The sequence below is a fragment of the Aythya ferina genome, assembly GCF_964211825.1.
Source record: "Aythya ferina genome assembly, chromosome: 4".
NCBI classification, from domain to species: Eukaryota; Metazoa; Chordata; class Aves; order Anseriformes; family Anatidae; genus Aythya; species Aythya ferina.
Genome location: NC_140300.1, coordinates 34,913,181 through 34,939,444, shown reverse-complemented (window position 1 = coordinate 34,939,444; position 26,264 = coordinate 34,913,181). Strand labels below are relative to the sequence as shown.

The following is a 26,264-nucleotide window of genomic DNA, read 5'->3' as shown; positions in this document are numbered from 1 at the left end:
GTTGCTAGTATATATATTATTTCCAGACTAGAGCTATTTGTTTGTCTTTCAACAAACATATCTGTTACTGTAATAGAAGCTATGGATCTTGTATTCATACTGCAGAAGACAATATAAAAAAGAAGCGATTATTAGAAATTTTCTTCTTTGTAGCTACAGATATTCCATCATAATTCAGGTCAACAAATCCTGCAGTTCCCCCAGAAAAGGAAAACCAGCTGTCCTTGGCCTGAGAGAAATATTTTCATCTACATTTTCATAAAGAACAAGAAAAAAAAAAAAAGAGAGAGAGTAAGCTTGATGAATAAAGGTGAATAGCATAGAAAATTGAATAGTGATAGGATATGTTGCAGAGCAAGAAGTTTTGACCTGGTGGTGGCGAATTTCCTTCTTCCTTGGTGTTTCAACTAAGGTCAAATATAGTACAGATGAATTTAAGTCAGCACAAAAGTATGAGCTCACAGGTGGTCTACCACACCATTTGACTTTGACATGTACGTTAGCTGCTAAGGAAGCTATGCAAAAGTCAGAATCTATGACTATTTGCATCAGCTAAAGAACTGGTTCACCACCATTAAATACTATCATCATTTTGTTTTTGGTACAAACTCACGTGTCAGATAAGTAAATAAAGACTTAAAGGAGTGGCTTGCTTTTTCCAGTTCCCTGCCCCACAAAATAGTAACTACAGCCCCAGCAAAGATGTCACCAGGAGCACTGCAGTTCCAGAGTATTCATTTTCCCCAGGTATTCTGACAGCTTGTTTTGTGTTCATTGAGAGGTAAACATGAGGTTACTTGTGATAATGAATGAATCAATGAATCTGAGGAAACAAGTAAATATAATAAACCCAATGGACTGGAACAGCAAAGCTGTCTCATTGAGTAAGAAGATAGAAGCTGTGAAGGAAAAATTGTTAATTTTCCTTTGGCTTGAATTGATGATTTTTGGTTAAGAAGTGGAATGTATTTGTTTTCTGTATTCTAACCAAGGTTCAAGAAGAACTGAGACTGGAAAGAGGATCTACTAATCTTGAAATGATGTCTGTTTTCAAACAACTTCAGGGTGAAACTGCAGGGCAAAAAAAGCAAGGATCATAAACCAGAAGCAAGGTGGGAGCAATCCTGCCCAGCTCAGGGCTGGTCATTGATGCTGGTGTTAAAATGACACCCTGGATGAGCCAGGCATGCGTTTCCCCTCCATCGCCTCTCCCCACCAGGCTCAGGTCTGGCAATCTCCACCCACAGCCCTATTTCTATAACTGTTTATTGCCCCAATAAACATCGCCTCACCATCGTCTATTGCTAACAGTCCTCACTCATAGATATTTCACTGACATCAGCGTAAACTTCAGCCAAATATTTTTTAATTCAAAAGACAGCTTTAAAGTTGGTTTTGCTGTAGCAGTTATTCTTAGGAGAAACAGCTATTCTTATGCACTTTATAAAGGCTAACAGGACATGTTACTGTCGGCAGTTGCATTTTTAACCATCATCAGGATCAGCGGGTTTATGAACTGAAAAAACAGTGGTCTGGACTTTAGAAGTCAGAGGAGGAAGGCTCCTTTTCACTGTGCTGGTACTTGTGCAGCTTATCTGTGCTGGCTGACTTATTTCATGCTCGGTTACACCCTGAAGTTCAATTTCTTGGATGACTCCGGATGCAGTGGCTTGTGTTTGACATATTTTGATATAACAGACATGTTATAAATAAATGATGCATGTATGCCTTCATGGATGAAAAGCCACTGCAGTCGCTATCATGTTGAAGAGGGGGAGGAGAGATCAGTGTATGGCTTTATTTCTGCAGCATGTGCCCTCCTGACCCCACTGGCTCCTCCACCAGCAGATGCATGTACACTGCAGAGGGGACACAAATGCAGGCTTTGGTGGGCTTCCAGGAGTCAAGCTGGTCATTCTCCATCCAGCAGACATTTGAATCAGTCTCTCATATAAGCCTGATGTAGTATCGAGGTCTGACTAATAGCATGCTACCAATTAGCCCTGTTATTTATTATGTGAAACAAACAAAACTCAGGACTTCAAATTGAGAGTGGAGTAAGGAGGAGACGTGAATGGAAGCAAATACTCTTCAAAAGGCTCTTAGATGTTGCTAGATTTATTAACTTATTCCCTAAGTTTCCCTGCCAAAATAATGTTTGGCACAAGAGGATTGTTCTTTAAAAGGTTACTGAATGAGCACAACGTGGCAATATTGGTTTTGAAATGGCTTTTGAAGAGCAGCCCGCTACTTTTTCAGTTGTGTTGCCATGGCTTTCTTGTTTGTTTTCTGCTGTCATTATGGATTTGTTCTGTTTTCTTTGGGTTGTTCAGTTTATGACATAATGATAAATATTTATGCTAGCAAAGCCCATTATCAGGAGGAAGTATGATCAAAGATTAGGTACAAAATTAGGAGCCTGAAAACGGCATCTTCTTCCTCACAGAGATGATAATAAAGTCTGAATGACATCATGTCTTCTTACCTGTGTCCTCATCTGGTTTGTCTGCAAATCTTTTCATGGAGGACACCGTGGATACAGTGAACAACACCTACAATGAGCCCCAGCTCCAGCTGGAATTTCTACATGTTCCTGTTGTTACTTCCCCTAATACTGTCCTGATAGCATTCTTTTCCCAGCTGTGGAGGAAGAATCACATCTCAACTGTACCACAAAGGCAGGAATATAAGCCCTGAAGTATAAGAAATAATAAATTCAATTATACAGCTGTTTGGATCAGAAGCTGCTAATTAAGATAAGGCTGCACACACTACTTAGCAAATTCAGATATGTGGGAAATAAACCAAATGGAACAGGATGTTTAAATGCAAATATCTTACCAATCGGGAAGAATAGATGAAATAGTAAGATCTGTATTGAAGGTATTTGAAATTGAAGATAGAGAAACAATCAAAATACTCTCCTGACGTTCATAAAAAGTATATCTATAAGACCTCAAATGAACAAATTAAACAAATAGAAAACAAGGGAAGCCATTGGAGGAAAGGGAAAGGAAAAAGGAAAGAGAAAGGAAAAGGGAAAAGTGCATCAAGATGAGCCCTAAATTCTCTTGAAGCCACTGATATTTTTTTCAGTATAATCTGGGAATGAGACAATTTCTTCCACAAGTGGAACAAAGATTAATTTCATGGAGGAAGGAGACCTTATAAAGTGCAAGGAGAATTAGATTGACTTCAAGGAAGATAAAACATTTTTCTGCTTGTGGTAACAAGGTTGAGCATAATACTGAATAACAGCCAATGCTTTTAATACAGTTGAAAAAATTTTGGAATTTCATGATGTCTCAGGCATAATTTTCAAATAACATATTATTTGTACTATTATTCAATTTTTCAAAGTATTATTGACATTTCATATTACATTTTTTTTTTTCTAGTGCATTAGGTAAGTATATGGAAAAACACAGCAAGAGAGAGACAAAGAAAGGCAAGATTCCACTTGTGCCAACTAATGGCAGCAAGAAGAGAGGTGTCTGTAGATTCCAATTATCCTTGTTCTTCTAATGCCCGTAATTATTTTGATATGGACAGAGAACAGCAAATGACTTCTAAAGGTACATTTTTTAAAAAGTCTAAAAAAAAAAAAAAAAAAAACAAAAAACAAAAAGGCAGAGCCAGGTAGACTCCAAGTGACCCAAATAAGCAGTGGAGGTTGCACACACATCACCTGCGCAGCCTGGCGGTATAAGGCCTCCAACCTTCAGGCTACTTGTCCAGACCACGTGCCCTGTAGTCAGTGGGTTCCCCTTGTATGGCAGCGTGCCATCATCTGCTGGGATTTCCTTACTTATTTCTGTGACTGAAATGCTGAAAGTTTCAGCCTTTTTTTTTTTAGATGCCACCATCTTACTCTGGCTTTGTGGAAAATACTTAGAAGTGCCTGTTTAAAACCTAAAAATCTATTGCTTAAAAATAATACTTAAATAACCAGGTAGTTTATTCAGATTATCTTTCCATTCTTCTTTTTTCCCTTTCTACTTTTGAACATATTTAGCCTTCTTACTACCTACTGAATAATGTAATGGATATAATAGGAGCTGGTAGATTTTTGATTGCCATCTGCAATCCAAATCTGGCCTTTTGCAGCAGCAAGAGTGTTTGGTATTGTTTAGCGCAGGCAAAGGCTGTTGGACAAAACACTATAGGCAGGGGAGGACAGCAGCAGGATTTCCTGCTAGACAGGGGGGAAAAAAGGAGGGAATCAGGAGAGCAGCATTCTCTAGAAATGATTCTTGCATTTTCTCTTTAAAAAATATGACTGGGTCTATTACTGTAAAGGGAACAATGTGCAATGGAGAGCAGGGTTCAGTGCCTGGATGGGCAGAGAGCTGGCATGCCTCTCCATCCCCCAAATTTCCAGAATGCAAACTGGCTGATGTGCACCCACACCAGGACATTTCCCTGCTTGGTGCTGCTTGGCTTGCTCTTTTGTATGGTCAGCTGTGGGGGCCAGTGGAGCAGCTGTGTGACTGCTCTCCCTCGCCCACCTCCCAGGGGCACTTGGTCTCTGCTTCCAAGGCCATCTGGGCTCACCAATGCTGCAACAGCAGAGCACAGGCAAAGAATTTAACAACTGGATCTCTTCCTACTCAGTGCAATGAGTATGCATCGATGGCATGAGTTAGCTTTATACCCTGCGGGTATAACACAATGAGATATTATTCCCCTTGTAGATAACATCTGGGGCATTGCTAAAATCTGTTAATTGTCATAGAGTCACGCGCTAGCAAGGTGATTCAATTGTTTCCCTACTGGAGACTGCTGCCTGGTCCAAGGTCACTGTAGCTCTTTCAAAACAACTCATCTGTTGGCTTAATCATATTGTTGTTTCCCCTCTTTTTGGAAAGGAGTTGCTTCATTTGGCTTCATGGGAAAACATGGTTTCAGCAGAGAACGAGCCCCAAGACAAAGAGCGTAGAGACTTATTTTCATAGTCTTAGTTGTGGCAGACATTAAAATCTTTGCCCAGAAGAACTTTGACATTTTTCAATTCAATGATACTTTTCACAGAGGAGGTCTTCAGACATGAAAAGCTAGCAGGTAAGAGCCTGGTAACAGCAACTTCCTGCTGCATATTTCCCCAAATGGAAAGCTGTAGCAAAGGGCTCTTCTAACATATACACGTACATACTTCCATTTCCATTAAGTCCAGTTGCAGAGTGCTGCCAGCAGCTGCTGTGTTCGGATGTAAGCTAAGGCTGAGGAAAGAAGTAAATCAGAAACAATACTCCACTCCAGCGAATGAAGACAAGTTTTTACCTTGAAAAGCTTTTTTTTTTTTTTTTTTTTTTTTTTTAATTGATGCTTTGATGAATAGAAATCCAAACACATTCCTTTTGCTCTGCAGAATTTAGGTTAGGTAATGAACACCAGAGAGTTTTCATTGGTGGCCTTCCTGTACAGTCTTACACTCTTTGAATATTGCAGTAGTTATTCCAAGGTTTTTTGTTTGTTTGTTTGTTTGTTTGTTTGTTTTTTGTTTTTTTTCCCCAAGGGCAAATGGCATACAAACAACAAACTGGTATCTAAAAAAAAAGACACTTGAGCTAGCATGCAGTTTATGTAGTGTTTTGCTCAGAAAAATAATTTTTTTTTTTGCTAACAAAGGGAGCAAAATAAATATGCAAGTTCCAGGCAGTTGAGATTGCTTTGTAGAGCCTAAATAAAGCTTGCTCGAGGGAAGAACCTTCTGTTACAGACAAAAGAGTTAATTCACCAAAGCTATGGAAAGAACTCTCTTCCCCAAATAAAAGACCTAATGACCCCTATAAAGAGAGCCATATTGTGATGCTGTAACTTGATTATAGGGAAAGAGTGTCTTTGTGTCTTTTAGTCATTGCACTAACAGGAAAACAAGGTGTTCTGCAATAAATAGGAAAACTTTTTCTAAAGCTTTATGGTCTTCTGTGCTATTTTACAAAATAACCTATCTGCTACTCACCACAAAAAGCCACAATTAAAGTGAAGTGATTCATCCCTTTTCAAATGTCAGGCTGGCAACAGGGTTAGAAATGAGGCAGCCAAGAAATTGCTCCTTTGAAGCAAGCAAATGGAAGGCTCTTATTTTAAAGCAGTTGCTGTATGTTCAAGGAGATGGGAACGTATCTTCCAGCAGGACAAGTGGCTTCAGGCCAGCCCACAGATGGCCCTCACATGGGTGTGCATTGGTAGGGACAGCTGCCCCGAGTGACGGAGAAGATTGGCCTCTGTACTTTAGAGATGACTGAAAGAAAACACACAACCGAGCAGAATAAAGAAGGAAATTAAGGAAGCAAGCTAGGCTTGCCTGTTCTTAGAAACTCAAAAATGATGGGTAGGGGTGTTCAGTGGGTGTGTGGTTTGTGTTTGCCATGTTTCAGAGGAGATAAATATTCACACAGTGACTGGTGGAACTCACTACCCCAAGATATTTCAAGAAGATTAGCATGACTAAAAAAAAAAAGAAAAGCATTTATTTTTATTGAAAGAATGATCAGAACTTTTCAAAAACAGGCATCCCTCCCTACCCAAGAGACTAACAGGAAGGGAAGGGAACTGTTGTATTTCAGAGCATAAAACTAGGAAAAAAATGCCCATTGGGAGGGCAGGTCAAGCAAATAGCTGCGATGTAGAATTTTTAACTCCCTCCTCTAATGCATTTCTTACTGACCACTTTTTAGGAAAATTAGAGTTGATGGACCATTATGTTTAGTTCCGGTGACTCTTGGGAGCCAATTTGTGTTATACTGTGGAAGCTTTTTTACAATTACTGACAGCAGTAATGCTGTCCCTGGTAGCTGTCTGTTGTTTAAATGAAGGGGATGAGATCTATTAAAGATTTGGTTTGATTTTATAAAGAGGTGATATATTTGCTTGAAAGTAAAAATTCCCTATACCTGCCTTTCTCACTTGCTGTTAGGATGAAAATGGAAAATTGGATGCTGTAAGTAAAGAGACAAAACTCCATGAGATTGTTGGGCTGCTCTATGGCCTCGGCTATGCTTGCACACTTGTTACAGGCTCAATGCAGAATGACAGTGTAAAAGAAGTCCCTACATTTTGTGGGGACTTAAACAGGAACACCTCCAAGTCTTTTCCTTGGTGGCTTTTGTATATGAGCATTTGAGGACCACTTCTGGACTAAGCAGGTGCCTTGAAAGGGTGAGGACAAAGAACAGGAGCAAGGGCAAGGCATCAGAAAGACCTCTCTGCTCTTCCTTTATGAATGTGTACACACCATGTTTCTTGGGAAACCTTGAAAGAAACCATGAACCTTCTTGTAGTGGGGCTGTCAAAAATACAGCAGTTACAATTTTGTGAGTCTCTATGTGCACTTTTCTCTAGGTACTGCCTAGCAGTGGCATATGATCATGAAAAAACAAAGGGGAGGTGAGATTCACCAGTGAATCCTCAGGGTGTGTGCCCTGCCCCTGGCTGCCAGCACCCAGCCATCCATGCACAGGACACCTCTGGGACTCCAGGACAAGAAAAACTAATACCCAGTTCCACATGAGGTTTTTGTTGTTGCTTTGGTTTTGTTTTGTTAGCTCACTTCTGATTTGGCAGTAAAAATATCCTTTAGATCAATTAGACTTTCCCTCAGTGCATTTCTGCCTTGTTCGTCACTATGTCTATTTCCCAGTGAAATTCTTGCTATCCAGCACTAAAGCAATCCTTCACAGGATGAATTTATCTGGTGTGGGAGTGAGTGTCTGTCTATTGCTATGACAATCTGTCCCTGCCTGTATTTGCAGAGAGGGATATTTTTCCACTGCCTAGACATCAAAGCTAGGGATCCACCTATTTCCAGCTGGTGACAGGGGAGTGAGAAGAATAAAGTTTGTAAGTGGGATGGGTTTTGTTGTCTTTTGGAGTCTTGAATGCTTGCAATACCTGTATGATGCCCGAGGATGTGAAAAGGGCTTCACTGGAAGGAGACACATCCTTGAGTGTTTGTCTGCAATCACCACATCTAACAACCCCACTTCCTCCTTTGTTTTTCAAGAACAGTTTGAAAAGCTGCATTTAATGTGTTAAATTCTGTTCTCTAGAGAAACAAAGGGTATAGGAAAAAATGCAGTGCATCATCCTTGACTTGCAAAATGGCTTTTTTTCCCCCTGGGATCAAACAAGGAGAGTGGTTTGGATCGATGTGCTGTCTCCAGCACTCACCTTCTGCATCTTCTGTAGGGCAGCATCAACAGGGCAGGGTACATCAGGTCCCAGAGACTTATCACAGAATCACAGAATTTCTAGGTTGGAAGAGACCTCAAGATCATCGAGTCCAACCTCTGACCTAATGCTAACAGTCCCCACTAAACCATATCCCTAACCTCTGTTACCACTAACAAACTTTTGTATCTTGGTAGGGCTAAACCAGAATTGGTTTCATGTGTTTGCCTTGCTTTACTACACCACCCATATTACCAAAGTATAGGCATATGCTAAGCCTCTGGGTATGACTATAAACACAGCTACTAGATTATTAAAGTTATGTATCATTTACTTACATTAAATGAGTCTTAGTAAGCATTCAAGGATGCTCACAGAGATGATATAAAACTCTCAAACTTAATGCCATCCTCAGTCTCTCCAAAGCATGGCAGGAAAATAAGAGAGCAACAGCAGGGACAACTGGGGGAACATCAGAAAGGAACGTCTTGAAGAAAGCAAGGACATTCAACTGTACTTACAGCAAAATGGATGTTGATTGTTTTGTGAGTGTTTTCCACAGATAATGAACAGAGAAATTTTAACACAAAGTTAAAAAATAGGACTGCACTCTAATGGCTAATTACTACCATGTAATCTGACAAATGGCAAAGCCTCCCAGTTTTGCTAATGAGCTGCATCCAAGAGCCTGAATTGAGATGCTAGTCTAGACGAATGAAACATGCAAATATCCTCACGCTTTGAGCAGCACTCTCAGCACCCAGGTTTAGCTCCTGTGACTAGTCTGCCTGCACATCCCCACATCAACGGGCAGCTCATTAATCAAATCTCCCACTTTTTCTTCTCCTTTAATATCACAGCAGGGCATTTCTCTCAGCAAAATAATCTGAGTAAACAAGAACGCAGCCCAGACTGGGAAGCTCTACCTGTGGATTGAGCTCCTGGCAAGCACTGTCAGCTGAAAAAGAAACCAAAAAGTGGGAATGGATGAGCATGACAACTCCCCATGTGGAAGTGTTCTCACTTGGGAGGAGGGACAGAGGAAAAAAGAAAATGCAATGCTCGTTATAAAGATCAGCAAGAAAGACAACAAATAGTCATTCCAGCACTAAGGTAAGGAGCCATGGCATTCGCACTCCATAACATAGAGGTGTGAATGCAAAAAACACAAAGCAATTACTCTCAAGCAAAGATGGTGTTTGCCATTTTAGGCTCTGAATCACTTCTCCAAAGTCAAACTGATCAGCTGCTCTTGATGCTGTATGGTCTTAAGATAACATCCCTGATAACACTACAAATATGTGACACAGCAAAAAGCACGCACTGCTACCAGTAATGTAGGGATCATTTCTTTTTCTCTGTTTCTTGTGCTTGCCAGATATGAGCAGCAAATACACATTGTCATGCACAGTGAGACTGAGAAGAGGGGATGAAACACAAGTCCTAAAAACACCCGTTTGAATCCCATGTGCTTCAGATACACCAGTGTGTCAGCCATGTGTCTTACAAGGATTAAAAATCTCCCCCAAATTGTCCATTGAAGGTCATTGCCACATCCTTAACCAGCAGAAACTTCCCACCAGCATATCAGCTACATGGTACCTCTGGAAACTGTAAGAAAACATTCAGAAAGGCAGGTCCTATCAGGCACTGTGACTTGCAGCAGCAGCTATCTTAATCTAAGATACATGGCTGTATTTTGGATTAAATTGTGAGAAACAGCTGCTTTTCTTGGGCTCAGACAACACAAGTGTTACTACTGCACCTTTAAGCTCTGAAAATGAGCATTGCAGTACTCCCCAGTTGTAGAAACCAATTATATTCCCAGCAGTTTGAGAATTCCCTATGCCCACTATGGCTTTTAAATTGAGGGAGATTCTTACTCTGAGCAGCATCAACAGCTTTAAATTCTACTTTTACTCTGGCTTGCAAAAACTTGATTTTTTTTAATAGAGTGGAAACTGGGGAAAGAAAGGAGGAAAAAGAAAAAGACTGCACTGATAATTTCTGGGTAATTAAACTTACACAGTTGAGAACTGGAGATCTGGCTAATTCTAACTCTAAACCATTACCAATGTCTATTTTCCACAGCAGCAGGAAGTCAATGATGTAAGTGGAATTTCCTACAGCATAAGAAACAGGATAATGGAGGTTGACATGTGAATATCTGAAATTGCCTTAAAAGTGATCAGGATTTCTCTCAGGTTTAGTGATGAGTTTTTAAGTAGGGCTCTTATTTTTTTATTATTTTCTTTTTCTTTTTTTTTTTTTTCCTGATATAAATGTAGATATCCTGCTATCTCAGAAGTAATAAAACCTTTTACATCAAAATTTGTTTTATATTAACTGTTAACATTGCTGTTTGATCTGGTCAGATCTCAAAATAACACAATTTTGTAAAGGCTTTTGTGATTAAAATGGCAAGACAAAAAGAAGGTATGTTAATATTTTTAGCTCCTAAGTCTAACACATTCTATGTCTATTTCAGTGTCTAACCATGTCCATCTGCTATTGTAGTAGTCTGATAGACTGATTTTTTTTTACCCAATATTTCCTTATTTCATTGCAACAGAAATAAGGGCAGTAAGGAAATGCCATGCAAAGGTAGGACTCTTACCCTTGCCAGCAAGTGCAACAGAATGTGGTCCTCTGTTGGTGCACCATAGCACATCACAGCTATGGAGTCAAGAGTTCATCAAGGCAACAAGATGAGCATTTGGTTTCTGCTCTTGGGGCAACATAGTAAAATGTTGTTTGCACCTTGGATTTCTGGCAAAGATGCAGCTGATGCCATACATGCATATCAAAATACCATCTCAGTTATGCATGGTGGCTGAGGGCGCTAAACTACATGATTTTCAAACGTGTATCTCAGCCAAAGCATTTTGTGTGCATGCTTTATCATACATCTTTCCTCAGGAATAGCTATGACATATGGAGGCAAGCTCATTTTTGGAAGAAGTAGAAGTTTCAGAAAGAAAATGTGTTAAAACAGGAGGGCATATCCTTTTCCTTTCTTCTCCTTTTCTCTCCTCTTTTCTTTTTTAGCAGCACTGTTTAAAACCTCTCCTTCAGGCACATTAAAAAGCACAGAAGTTGCATACTTAATTGCCGTGTCTCCATTTTATGCAGACTGCACTTATATAACAGTTGTGATTACTGCCTGCTGATTGATTAATCTTTGCTGAAGCCCTACTTTTCTTTTTCTTTTATTTAAGTCTTGCAGCTGCCTCTGCAAGTGCTCCTCATCCTGACCTTCTTTGCTCTGTGCTCATAGACCAGAGCTCAGTGAAACCCTCATGCTAGATGATGTCTCTGAAATACGAAGCACACAAAGCCCGCAGTCCACAGTGGCTTTATACCTTAAGGTTTTCTTCACTACAGGGTTTTGGACTTCTAGCCCAGAGGAAGTGATGACTTCCAAGGCTGGAAGGCAGTTGGTCATTTGTGACTGGAGGGAGAGAAAGCAATCTCAAAAACATCCCCGACCTTCAAGTGCCAAGAAGACAGATGAGTTTTGAGCAAGATCTTGGCTAGTCTATAAGCATCTGGGATATGGTACAGCTGATCTTCATCACAGAGAGGTGTTGATGTAGTAGAGGGAATACACAGGACAATGAGAAGTCCAGCAGGAGATATTCTATCAAATCCAATATGTATTTGGGGGAGAGGGGGAATACTGAAAACATGACCATGTGAAATTTTATGGAACAGACAGAAATGAGGGTGAAATTGGTGTTTACCTGATTCTGTCATCCCATATTTTCCAGTAGTACACATTGTTCTTTTGGATGGGAAAGAAGTATTTGGTTCATAACTACCTTTATTCCTCACATTGTCAGTATCCCTCCACCACAATCAATTAGGACCTCTTGCTGTTTCCCACATCTGCATCTTATAGATACCACCAACAGGGAGCCATTATTAGACTCCCTATGCAAGCGCCTGTTTGTGTTTTTTCCCAACTATTCATTATCTGTCTCTAGATAAACACAGTGTGCTAGGATGCATTCCCAGACAGACCCATCAGGTGCAGTTTGGAACAGTGCTCCAATAAGACAATGCAATGTGCATCAAGTCCAAATACAACTGGCAAGAATAAGTACCTACGTGCATTCAGAATCATAGCATGCATGTACAAATTCCTCAGCAAAATAACACAAGAGCTAAGGTTTGAAACTTCAGCTAGATGAAACATAGGGTTAGCAAGAGGTCTCAGACACATACTAGTTGTCTTCTGCAAGTTAGTCTTACTGACATTTCTCCCTATTTCATCAAAGACCACCAAGAGGCAGTGGCCATAACCCACATTAAGTATGAGATATCACAAGAAAATAACATTGTTCTAATGCACTTCAAAGACCTAACACAAGCACGAAACGTATTGTTGCAGAAATACAATTGCCTCTAAACTGACTCTGAAGGAACAGAACTGCCACATGAGGTATCATACAATGACAAAATAAAGACACAAGAAACGGATCACCATTTTACATCTCCTTCAAAGCATAACACCTCTAGAAACATAATTTTCTTCAGCATCATGCTGGGACATTGGCTTAAGATTAATACAGAGAGGAAAGTGTCACCTCTTAAATCACCACTGTCACTCATTATAACACTTAGGTTTTCTCTGGAAATTTCCCAGATGTAGACCAGGCCTGAATGCTACATTAAAGATGTGGCAAGATTACAGCCCGAGACACCATGGCTGCAACATACATTAGCATCTGCAGCCATCACCACTCTTTAGATTACATACACAGTATAGCATGTGGGGGTGTACCCTCCTTCTGTATGTTTTTTTTTTTTTTTGTTAGTTCATCCAGATTTAAAACAAAAGCTAACCTCTGACCACAGACTCCTTTCTCAATTTGAATACCATGAAGTAACTTCCGACAGTAACTTGTTTCCTATGATGCAGAGGTAATACAGGAAGCACTGTGCTAGCTAATTTTAAAGCAGGAGAGGCTCTGAGGAATGAAACTTTACAAGTCCTGGTAAAATCTAGATTTTAAAAAGGTTAACACTCAGTGCTTGACCGACTTTTACAGTCAAATGAGTAAAGAAACTAGAGTTCCAAGTATGAGACAAGAAATAAGAAGGGCAATGCAAATGGAGGAATTCTTGCTCAGAATAAAACAGTGTAGACTAGGATGTTGGCTTTTATTTTTCCTTTTTTTTTTTTTCTTTTTTTTCTGTGGGATAAAGCACAGACATGCCAGTAATATCATTGTAATGCAAAACAAAGTTCTGGAAGTTTAGTGCACTGAAAACAAGCAAACCAGCAAGAAACAGTGTGCTTTATTTCATAATCCCCAGTATCTTCCTCCTCTAGGGATCAAATCCACATCTGGTATCAAATATCTTTTTATTATTGCAACTGAGATACATGAATTTACTGAAATAATACATCTGTCCTTTTATTCTCAGATACATGTTTTTTGAGATACATGGCACCCAACATCTAATACACTCTTCATTGGCACCCACACTTTGATCACCAGAAGCCGTGTAAATGAAGAGCAATGCAGCAAACACCACTGTCATTTTCTTCATCTTGCAGTATTTGGCCTTGTTAAAAGACTTTCATAGCACAATTACTGTATTTTGGGTTTGGCAGGAAAACAGCTCTGGGCAGGTGTAAAGGAAGCTTGGAATGGGTCAGGAGAAATATGGCCAAGAAAGGAAATGAGTTCAGTCTGGAAAAGAAATTAGGACAAGGACGTTGGGATCAGTAGGCCCAGGAGTGGGGCTGAAGCAAAAAAACAAATGGAGGGGGAAACCCAGAAAGGATGCAGCAGGGAGATTGTGGAAGGGTGAAGAGGAAACACACATGGACAGGGAGTAATTAGGTGACTGTGGTAATGAAAAGGAAGCAGAGAATTCAAAACAACATGGGGAAGATGTAAAACTTTTTTTTTAAATCTCCTCAGCCATAAACTGGAAGCTCTCTTTATAAGGAAAAAGAATAAGCTGCATCTAAGCCAGACTATCTGAAACCTTCTAGTGCACATGATATATATAAGAGCCTTCATTTGCTGCCTCTAGTCTCAGACATCTTTCTTTAATAACACAGGTGAGCATTGTATGGGATTTAGGCTTATAATACATTGTTAGTAAGTACCTCCAAAACATTACACAGACTCTGTTCTCCCACATGAAGAATTGAGGCACTGCTCCTCAAGCATCCAGAGGAAAGGTTGGTTTTAATTTGAAAATAACCTTCTTCACTGAGGTGTGCTTTTTCCCTCCAAGTGATACATTTGACACTGAAATATCTTCCTTCTGGAATCATTATGGTGTACTAAACATTATCATCTTACATGACTGTGTTCATAAAAACACAGGAGGTAGTGAGGAAAAAAAAAAAAGAGACTAGAGTTTAAAGATTTTAAATTAAATTCAGAGTTTTATAAACTGACTCTCCCTCATTTCTCAGTAACATGAGGATTGTCTTGCGTTTCCAATTCCAGCTCAAAATGAACCTCAAAATAAAGCTAATGCAATCGTCCTCTTGGTTCTGCTCAAATATGCCCTGTCCCTGATGGGAGACAGAGGTACAGAAAAACCTACAACAGGCAATTCCGAAATGCCTGCAAGGCAGTTTGTGATGTATAGGGAACTCCTGAAGCAAAATAGTAACGTCTTTTGGAAACTTTTTTAAAATTTTTTTATCCTTACTGTTGTACTGTTAACAATTTGCAAAGGGAAGAAGTGGGTGAAACTTGAGTATGAGGTTGAAATGCAGAAAGTCACGTTTAAATCATCACCTTACAGCAAGGACTTATTTGCAGTTTACAGTTCTTATATGTCATGCTGCCCTGCAACTCTTTGTCCATAAGGGACTGAAATGAGAGAAGAGAAACAGCTTGAATGGAAATGAAGTAATACTATTTATTGCACTGTTATAAATGATGCTACATGAAAAATAGCATAATACTATTGATGTTGTCATGTCAAAAAGTTTACCATATCAGGAAACTCCTGTGACACAGATATCATCCATTCCATAAATACATTTTTATTGGATCAAAATGGGAATTTAGTCTTTAAGAGCATCCACAAAATTATTTAATTATTAAATACAGTAAAAGTATTTTCTCTTGCTTAAAATTACTGAACAGTTTCTACTGGAAGAAATTGTAAATAAGAGCAGCAGAAAGCTGACATCCAGCATGGAAAATTTCAGCTCAGCATTTAGGTTTAACATTTTTAGAACAAATTAAAACTGTAAGAATGGAGGCACTTGGCAAACCTAAGAAGAAGGCCAACCATCCATCATCTTTTTCTGTGTTGTCTAAAACAGCTTCCCAAGACACAGTTTCTGAGTATGTCATTTCATAGAGTCACTTGGTGAAAGAGTACATAGCTGTACTAGAGGCAAGAAGTCTACATCAGTTTTTACATACAAGAGGTGGCTCTTCCATTAATTTTCATGCTACCGGTAGGCAAGTATTTATTTGTGGGTGTTCTGCAGTAGGAGCTGCAGATAATTTATAATATGGGGCTGGTCTAACAGAATATCTTCCCAAAGATTACCTGCCTCAAAAGGTACTGTTTTATCCAGGCATTTCCTCTGAACAAGGCTGCCATTCTTCTCACAAAGCACTCATAGGAAGCCTGCAGATGGTTATCTCATACACAGAAGTATTTTGACATTTTATCAGATTAACTGGATACGTCTAGCCCAGCTTTCCCCCCCCCCCCCCCCCCAACTCACAGCCCTAAGATGCAATCACAAATAAGGTAACACGAGAAGCCAGTGGCCTTTCCCTAGCAAAGGTGCTGGCCTGGGAACCTGGGACTTGTCTCTGATACGAGGGATGAGTGCTGTGGTCCCCAGAAGTCCCCACGAGCCAGAGCCTTGGGGACCTGGCAGCTATAGGGAGCCCTGCAGCTGCAGTTGGGGCTGCTTCACCTGCAGTTGGGGCTGCTTCACCTGCACTTGCCTGGTGTTTCTGTCTCTATTTATGCTACACACTTGCAGTTTGGGAACTGTTTTATTGTCTTAAAGGAACACAGCCTGTGGTTTTAAAACAACCTCCCACCACGTGCCCAAGCGATAAACTCTGATAAGTAAATCCATTACACAGACATAAATGATGTTTCTGTAATTGTTCAAGCACTGTTCTCCCTGAAACAAGTGCTGTACATGCTGCAGAGCACCCAAGTGCTTCAAAACCCATCTGGACATGGTCCTGGGCAACCTGCTCTAGGTGACCCTGCTTAAGCATTTTAGCCAACCCCTTCCTGTTCCTAAGACAAATATCACAGTCTCCCTTAATATGGGGTTCAAGTGACAGTCCAGAAACCAAATTTTGACATGAGGCAGTATTAAATACCTTGCTAAACAGGCTCAGAGGAGCAGAAGCACACAGGAACAGTGAAGATACCACAGCAGCTAGTGGAGACGGATTGCTACTTGCATGTGGCAGAAGAAACCTCAGCAGCTGGGAAAAGAGGTGCAGGCAAGTAACATTTCTTGGAAAGAGTGCACAGTGAGGATGAACAGCAGTGCAGAGCACAGAGCAGCCCATGGGGTGCTGCAGATGAGCCAGAGGCTTCTCTGGTGGAAAACTGCAAGGTCAAGAGAGCACTGCAGTCACCTAAAAATAATTTGATGTTTGCTATCTTGGAAAGCAGGCATTGCACTGGGCAGGTTAACTCCTAATTGAGTTTTCTGTTATGAGTGTGTAAGAAGAAAGGAATTGGATGTGGTTTTATTGTACATAAATATACTCAAAATATAAACAGAAGGCTTGGTTTGTGAACTTGTATAGCACAAATATAAAATAATTTTTGGAATAACAGCTTTTTGGACAAATATATTCACATGTATTTGCGCACCTAGAAACTGACACAGCAGGGCAGAGAGTGCAGGTCCACCCAGAGGTGTGCAGGTACCTGGGGAAGAGGTTGTAAGATGGACCAAAGCCTGGATGTTAACTGTCACACACTGACCTACCTATGGTCAAGCTGTTTCACTGAAGATGGCAGAGTTACACACACACAAAGTCATAGTTGAGCTACCTTGCTGAATTTACCCACAAGCAAGGTTGTAGGGCTGCAAAAGCAAAGGCGCAGCAGAGTAGAGAAAGGGTCCCACAAAGAGCCCTGCTCATTGGAGATGTAGGCTTCTTGCCAGCTCTTCAAAGGCTGCCTTTGAGAGGAGATTTGAGGGAAAAATCCTTTGTGTTTATGCAAAACAATTAGCTGGGAAAGGCTCCTTCGTGGGTGCAGAAAGCTAACAGCTGCCCTGCCAGCCCAGGGGCTGAAGCAGCAGACACAAAGTGGCCATAACCACATCCCTGAAGCCTGCCTTGGGGCTTTCTGGAAGGATTTTGTCTCTTCAGTGCTACATTCGTAACAGCTATATAAAGCCAATTAGTAGTTGGGCTCCTTTGTTATTTTTTCTTCTGCGCTTTTACAAAAAATCCAATTATTAAGACTACCATCTTTCCAGCTGAGGAGCTTTACCTAGCACAGACTGCGTGTTCGGCTTTGTTTCCATTTCCCTTTTGTGGCTTTCTTTATTAGAGAAACCAATTGGAAATCATTAGTAGGAAATGCTAATGGTTTTAGTCATTCAGTCACAAGATATTTCAAAAGCTGCAACCTGGAGTACTGTTAATGCAATCTGCAATACTCCTTGATATTGTTGACCTCTTTGGGTTGGCACAACAGGGTGAACAGAAGCAGATCTGGAGGCACTGGCTAGCAAGCGAGGGCTGTGCATTCAGCCTCCCCCTCCCAAACAAGCCACCTCACTCCTCTCTGAAAAACACTGCCAAAGAGAAAATGGAGATAATCATGTCCGTGAGGGAATGAAAGACTCACTTTGAGTACACTGATGTATAATACTATTTCCAAAGCAATTTTTCCATCAAAACTAATCAGCACAAGCAGCGTGTAAAAGAGTAGCAGCAGACTGACAACCTTGCAGCAGGGAGTGTTTGGAGACCCAGCCACTGGAGCAGTTTTGCCCCTCCAGAAAGGCTGGGGGACCTTGTCGCAAGCAGTGTTGCCAATTTAAACAGGGCTGGGATATGACAGATCTCCTCGCAAAAGCACAGAGTCTCTGCTGGGATAAATTGTGCAGCTGTAATCACAGAGGTTTGCTCCTTCTCCAAGACTGCCTCTGAAAAACGATGCTCTCACTATGCGTACAGATATTCAAAGAAAGACTTGATCATTTTTGTATTCAAATATACTTTAACATGTTCTCTTAATCCTATGATGAACATAATCATAAAAATTTTGATGAAAAAATCTTCAAGCATGTGACCTCAGTGCCACTTCCTAAGGGCAGAGGAAGAGTTTGCACATGAGGCAGTTTTCCTGCTGTTGGTCTTATTTCAATCTTCCAGGAATTATACCTGGATCTTGCCTGTAATTATATATCCACATGGGAATAAATGGCTTTGCCAGAAATAAATAAGTAAACACTCTGCATTGCATTTCTCCTAGATGTAATTTTCACAGAATTTAAAAGTTAATCCTGAGCAGTTGACTCATTCAAGAAGTTTAATCCCCCCACAACACACCACCTGCCCATAGGTGTTAAAGAGCCTAGGTCCTTCTTGAGTCATCAAGGGATTATTTTCTCTGAAGTGACAGTGACTGGCCTGCTTTCATGCATATTATTTAATCTGCTCCTGCACCACACGAGATTTAAAGTGTAATGAACACCACAGAGCCCCATTTTATTGCTACAGAATACAAGATCTATAACATAGGTATAGTTGCTTTCTTATTACTATGCTTTAGAATACTACAGGCATATAAAGAAAATGTAAAGTACTTTTCTTTACCTCCCTAGAGCCTAACAGGCTTCCACATGCATTCCAGTCTGCATTGATCAGCACAATTAAAATTGATGCAAAAAGCAGAAAATCCAGTTTCATCACTGGAACAAAGGTATATGAAACATGCTTTTCAAAAAACACTTTTCCTGTTTTATTGCATGTATTCTGTACGTATCTGTATTCAAGACAGGATAATTTTCTATACCTCAGGATGCATTTGAAGTATTTTTAAAGTAATAATGCATTATTATGGGATAGGAAATGGCAGTTTCCTCCCACAGCTCTCTGGAATTCTGGTTTGTAACAATACAGTATGACTAAATTACTAATAGTCTGATCTAAAATATCATCCATTTTCCTCAAAAGTAGAGGCTCAAATACTAACCCAAAGCTGTTGTATTTTCCCCTGAAGGGAAAAAAAAAAGTGATTACAAGTCATCTTCATCAAGTTAAGGGTGTATGTCTTTTCCTACAATGGCCAATCAATTATACACTGAAAGCATAATTAAGGTTCCAATGCACACGCTATCATAGTACATCACTACTCCTCACTAACAAAAAGTTAGTGTAGAGTGACAAACTTCAAGGTAAGAGAACAATCATTCACTGTCATAGAGAGAGCAATACTCCTAGTGTGTCCTGGAGCTGGACAGAAGGCAGGAGAGGTTATAAAGTTAGGTAGCTGGAGCCAGCTGTCCTGGAAAGTGTCTAACTCAGAAGGCAGGTGAGGAAATGGAGGGATGTATTTTCAGTATCATTTGGGACCACAGTCTGCATGATCCATGTGACAGAGCAGACAGGAAGCTTGCTTTGCTGAATAAGCATTTTAAATCCAGATGGACTGTTATCCCAATTACACGCATTTTTAAAAATCCATAGACTTCTCAGAGGCAATTTCATGGGGGGAGAGGAAGGGAGGGAAAATATTCAAGCTAATAAAATACATTAATTGTGACGATTTCAGCAAGCATTACTAATTAATCCACTCAACAGCCCCATGGGATAAATTACTTTGTGACATCCTGTGGGTAATTTCCCTTTTAGTCTACGCATTTCTTCAGTTGTTGTCCAGTTAGCTGAAACAGTTTGACTTGAGCTCAGAGATGCTGATTCCCCAGTGTGATCAATATGTCACTGGTACCTATTGAATTATCAATAACAAAGGTGCCCAAAAGCTCCAGTCTAGGAATATCTTTATTCCTCCAAGTTCACAGGTCTAAGGTCCTTTCCTCATTATACTGAGAACAGAAATGAGGGAAAATGGCCTTTAAATTCTGTATGTAAGAGACTTATTAGTTAAACACAGGTAGACTGATGTCTTGTAGCATGGAAAGTGGCTTAAATGCAAGAGTAGGATCACAACTTTAAAATACCAATGTCAAAAAACTGTTTCACTAAATAAACTCCCCTGAATTCATAGAGGTTTACTTTCATGAAGAGTTTACAGAAATGAGTGCAAAGAATGCCTAAATTGTGATCTGGAAGCTTGCCAGGGCTCCCATAGCAAACCTGTATTTGCCTTGTGGATCTCATGCCACACATACATGTACCATCCAACTATTGCAGCTCATGTAAACATAATTGCACCAAGTTTCTAAGTCAGACAATGTTGTGGCATAGATCAGCAATGTGAGAATTTACCTACTTCCTTTAATGGAGATCTTTGTACCAAACATCCTTCTCTTTGGAGGACACTAATAACAGTATCCCAGACAACAAGCCTAAGCAAACAAGCTAAAGATATTAGTCAATTATGATTAGAATAACTAATTTCATTTAAGTTTTTGAACACTAGCAAATTTTAATGTATAATTTACTGATTAAAAACATTCTTAACCTAGTATGTGTGAGATTATTGATCAGAGGAACATCAGTGGCATTAAGCATTAGGCTACCTCAGCAGAGACAGGAGCCCTGTTTGCATCTCCCAGGTTCAATCAGAGCACAAGTGAGTGCACCCCTTTCTCGGCTCACTGTCCCTAGCAGAAGCCTGGTTTTGCAAGAGCCAAAAATGTCCATTGCATTGCTTCTAGATTGCCTCCAGTTTCTTTGGAAATCAGATTTCAGCTTTATTGAAATGCCTTCTTATAAGCCATATTCAAAGAACTAGCTTGAAGACTTCATTAACCAAGAGGGAGACTGGGTTTTGCATCAACATCTTTTAGTACTGATCCCACCAGCAGTTCCACAAGTAATAAGTAACCACTTCACAGGAAAACTATGAAAAGGGGAAGTGGGGGGTGGAAATGAAGTGGAATAGGACTATATTGCACAAAAATCTTGCTTTGGAGGAGGATCATGGAGGAGCCGAGAAGCAGTTTACAATTTAAGTGTGACCTCCCAACCCTTTGCTGTGCTGGCTACATCAAAGAGAAATGCTGTATCTATGATGATTTACACAAATAATCAAATCCCTAAATTTACTGTTTTTCTCCCTTTCATGTGTTGCCTTTGATGTCTCAGCCTCCCCGTGCAGGTGCAATAACAGCCTTGGTCAAAAACTGGTCTCAGAGCACTGCATTACAACTGAACGTTCCAGCTCTGATTGGGCTCTGCAGGAAGACATGACAAATATACATATATAGACATACCCAGAATCCAGGAAATGCTTTTAGACATGGACAGAAGGCTAAGTATTTACATTTGTCTGTTCCTTGTGTTCTTTGGAGGGTCATATACCAGAGGGAAAAAAGCTCATAGCTTGAATTGAGTTCATAAACTGGCCACATGAGTTCTCTTCCCTTCCCCTTCATTTCTTTTTTCCTACCGAACTAATAATGACATAATTGCATGACTTAATATTATGCTGAGTATTCAACACAGGAAAACATGCTGTGATAATTTCAGAATTTACTCAAGTAAAAATATATTGCCTTTCTACTTTTACGTAAGAACTGTCGAAAGGAATAAGAAGTACAGTGTTTAGTGATCTTGTTTAGATATCTAAGTAGACTTTAACTAGGATAAGATTTTATTATTATTTTTATTATTAAATATCTATCTGCCAACAGTCCTTCAGGAGTTCATCTTTGTTTTGGGGTTTCATCAACTGAAATTAGTAGGAATACGCATTATTTATTAAGCATGCAAATCATGCATAATCCCAGTGAGCTACAGAAATGTTTGAGGCAAACACTATATTGTATTAAAATTGGTCAATCTCTGTATTTCACACTGAAGAACAGCATTGAGTTTCCTGATTCGTATATAATAGTAAGGAAGATTTAGAAAAGTCATTTCAATGTATCTTCAAATAACACTCAGGTTAATAATAAGCAGCCTATAATACATCTAATAATGAATAATATGCAGATTTAGCATTGCTGTAGCAAAAAAAAAAAAAAAAACAAACAGGACTCCATCTATACTCCCAGTCCTAGGAAATATTTATTAAAAAGAGACAATTTAGAGACAAATATATCTAAATGCATACAAAAGGATAAATTTTAAAATCACTAGGTGCAGTTAAGAAAAATAAACTACCCAAACCATACACCCTCCTGCCAACACACTATTCCAGAAGTGGGAAGCAATAACTAATATTGCTTTCCACAATTTATGTCTATGTAATTTGTTATTTTAACTATAAGAAGTTATCTACCTGGGCTTCTCAGTACAACTGTACTTTACACTTTCTCTGTAATGAAAGTATGTGGATTACAAAGCCACTCCAAAAATATTCTTCAGGTACATCCTCGGCTTAAGGATCAGTGTTGCTATCTGGGCACAGAGGTTCACAGCCCTCAACTAACACAGACAATGGGTCAGAGTAATAGTGGAATTACCTAGTCCCCATGCTGCAGGAGCTAGACTAGAAATTCATTACTGTTAAGGCATTTTAGAAATCTGAAATATTTTATAGCAACTTCCTCATTCAGTAAGATTCTGCTTGTGACTAATTTTACTCAGAATACTCAAAACTTTGTGGAAAAAAGCTGGCTACTGTATCATTTATCTTTTGCAGAGGTTTTGAATGGACATCAAGTTTCGATTCAGATGCAATGTCCATAGCTGAAGTGGATCCAGCCACCTAGGATTCCCATCATAGCTCTGGTGTTCAATCACTTGTTTCCTTAGGACTTCCCTGTAACTCTGCTACATAAGACGCATACTTGGTCCAGTAGCTAAATTCTGTACCAGTTTCCATTGTCTTCATTATCTTTTTAGAAATATTTAGCTTTATGGATTTCTACAAGAAGATTGTAAAATCTTTCCTTTCTCCCTTTTGGGAAGAGACAGAAGGAAGAAGACTCCTGATGGACATGACAGGGATCTTTGAGTACTTTGTCATTTGGATGGGAGTAACTGAAAATTATTATATCCTAATACTTTTAAATTTAACAAATTCAAGCTGTTCTGTAATGTTAAAAGGATTACTAGCAGTAAGTTTTTTTTAAGTGATGTTGAACTAAAAATTCTCACTCCTGTGCAATGTAGCTGAGTTTCCTGTAGTGCTCTGCTGTGAAATGTTCTCTAGTTATGACTGCTTTTTTTTTTTTTTAAACTAAAGCATCAGTTATCCAAGTGAAGCCAACTCTTCATTCTTGCTTTTTCATTTTAGCCTTGCAACAGCTTTTTCCTAGAACACAAAACATCCATCCTCACCCCCCTCCCCCTACCTTTCTACATTACCACTTATTTAATTCTACAAAAGCATGCAGTGGCAAATTCAATTCTAAATGTACTCAGTTTTTCAGGAATCTGAGAGCTAAGATAAACACATAGTTCATGTTTTTTATTTCCTCATTACAGTCCAGGAAGAAACATTATTTCTCCAGGAAGCTCACACCTCCAAACCACATACAATACAAAACAATCAAGAGTTTCCCTGCCTTTATCTTGGTCAGTAAAGATGCTGAAGTCTTTCTACAGTCACTTTTAAAGGGAAATGCAACAGAGAAATTGCATCAACCTATCCTGCTAAGTACCAATTTAGTCTGCTTTTCTAGTTTAACAAGATTTGCACAGCATAGCTCATAATGTTTAAATTATTTCTACCTTTTCTCCTGTTTTCTTAGAAAATAAGTCATTTTTCCCCCAGTTATAGCTTCCTGATTATTTCTTTCAGAGAGTGCTCCCACTTAGTACAATCTCCCTTTCCACTAGAGCCCCTGATGATCCTTTGGTTCACCTCCCCTCTACCCCAGCCTCCTCAAATTAGCTTGAAATTTTGCTGAAAGCCATCGGCTGTGCAAACTACAGCAGAATCAAATCATAGCAGGAGGCTACCTTTAGCATTGCCTGGCAACATGCTACTGGACCCCTCCATTACATTAAGTCTCAGTCCTCCATCCTTGCACCAAGCAAAACCCAGAAGCCTCTCCATAAGGCTGTGGACAGATGGCACATGATCTCTCCTGTTCACATCTGATAAACAGCCTCTGGGAGGAGGGGTCCACAACAGCATCCACAACAAACTCCCAACAGCCACTCCTAATGTCACTGGTCTTCACAGGGGTTTCAGTCTTGAAGTCAGCACAAAAAGAAGTGTTGCTGTGTGTTGGTTTTAATAGGGAAGAGAATTACTATTTCTTCTGTTTAAGCAAACCACAGCAGATGAGATGAAATCATCTGTTGGATTAGACAGTCAGCTGTCTTTTCCCAGTGTATTTTCTATGCCTTTCTCTCAAGGTCAAAAGACATTTAAAGTTGAAGTACCAGAGACATCTCCTAGATGTTAAGTTCAGCTGCTACACTTTCATATATTTGTTACAAGCATGAAAATAAAAGCAGTAGGAAAATGTGTTTGCTTTGAATAACCTCCAGCCTGCATTAAATTCTCCATTTGAAATGCTCCTACACATTTACCTAGCTCTGTCTTTCACATTCTTTTAATGAACTTAGAGAATGCCTACCTAGGATAAAATGCATTAGAATCCACTTTTGTAAGGCCTTTGAAGCAATTATGGAGCCACACAAGTGTAATACCCTAATAAGAGTTCAACAAGGCCAAGGGGAATGCTCTACTAATAGCAAGTGTTGAAGTGACTGAAAAATAGGCAGAGCTTTGGTAGATTTAGTTTTAGTACTAAGATCCACACTGCAGTGCAGATGGCTCACATATTTTAAATTGTAATTTAATTACTCTGCTCATGATCACACTACATTTGAACTCTACTGAATTTCTGGCATGTTTACATTATGCAAATACTTCATTGCAAAAATACGGCCTTAATAGAGTAGCGTTTTATCACAATTATTTCTTTATTCCATGCATGTTTCACAACAGACGAAAAGTACTGTTTATGCGCAAAACTCATATTTACATATACAGTAAGGGCTTTGTTCTTATGCATTTCTTTGAGTCTACATTCTGGTTTACAGAAGCTTTTCTTTCCACTTAATATCATAGTATCAATAGACAGACTAGAATAAGTAATAGAACAATGAAGAAATAGTACAGCCTCTCTACATCAACAAAATCCCCCAATTTAGCTTCTTACATTTTAGCTACAGCCTTAAAAATAATTGCATGGCCTAAGAACTGTTATGGAAGGTTAAACAAATATTGAATGCATCTACAGAACAACCTTCAGGTCCTGTATCAGGCTATATTCACCTCTTAATACAAATCAATATGAAAATTTAGGGAGCTATATAAGTTAGCCTTACCTTGCTTTTGCTATAGCTATTCCTTATCTCTTCTTTATTTTTCCTCAAAGGCAGTCACAAGAGAAATCTGCAGTATATAAAATAAATTTCACTTTTACTAAAGAATTGAAAATGATAAAACTCCAAGAAATAAAAAATACTTTTTTCAGCTTATAAAATCTACTGCTACAATAAAGAGGAGGAGAAAAAAATACGCTTCCATTTTAGCTTTATTTTTCTTAATTTTCTTATTAAGGCAAAAAAAAAAATGCACTTTTATATTTAGCTTCTATAACCATCACTTCATACTAGAGCTTTTCCATTCCTTCTATTGCTACCCCATCCTCAGAAATTAGCATTAACTTTTTCTTACCTGTCCCAGATGCACTATATATATCACCCCACCTGCATCGTGATTCCAGACCATATGCCCTTCACCTGTGATGGTGGGTGGAGCACGGGAGTTAAAATTCTTAAAAGGACAATCCAGGGGGGAATTGGTTTCTTGTTTTCTTATTTCTATGTTAATGGAAAGTGAGGAATTTATGAGGTAGTGGGGCTGTATTGCTTTTTAAGATGTGGTAGCCTTATTTATAATACAGTAATTCTCCTTTACTTGTTTCTATTTAATGAAGATTATAATGTTGCTGTAATGAAGCTTGTTATTGCCACTGAGAGGGCTAAGAAAGAGTA

General features: G+C 39.3%; 1 long non-coding RNA gene across 1 annotated transcript; it reads right to left on the bottom strand.

The window, feature by feature from the left end:
* Positions 1-1,344: 1,344 nt before the first annotated feature.
* On the bottom strand, positions 1,345-25,937 carry LOC311436642. The gene is made up of 3 exons (XR_014692990.1): positions 25,881-25,937; positions 25,593-25,659; positions 1,345-2,693 (listed from the first exon to the last, which is right to left on the bottom strand). It is a non-coding gene; the product is annotated as an uncharacterized lncRNA (long non-coding RNA).
* Positions 25,938-26,264: the final 327 nt, after the last annotated feature.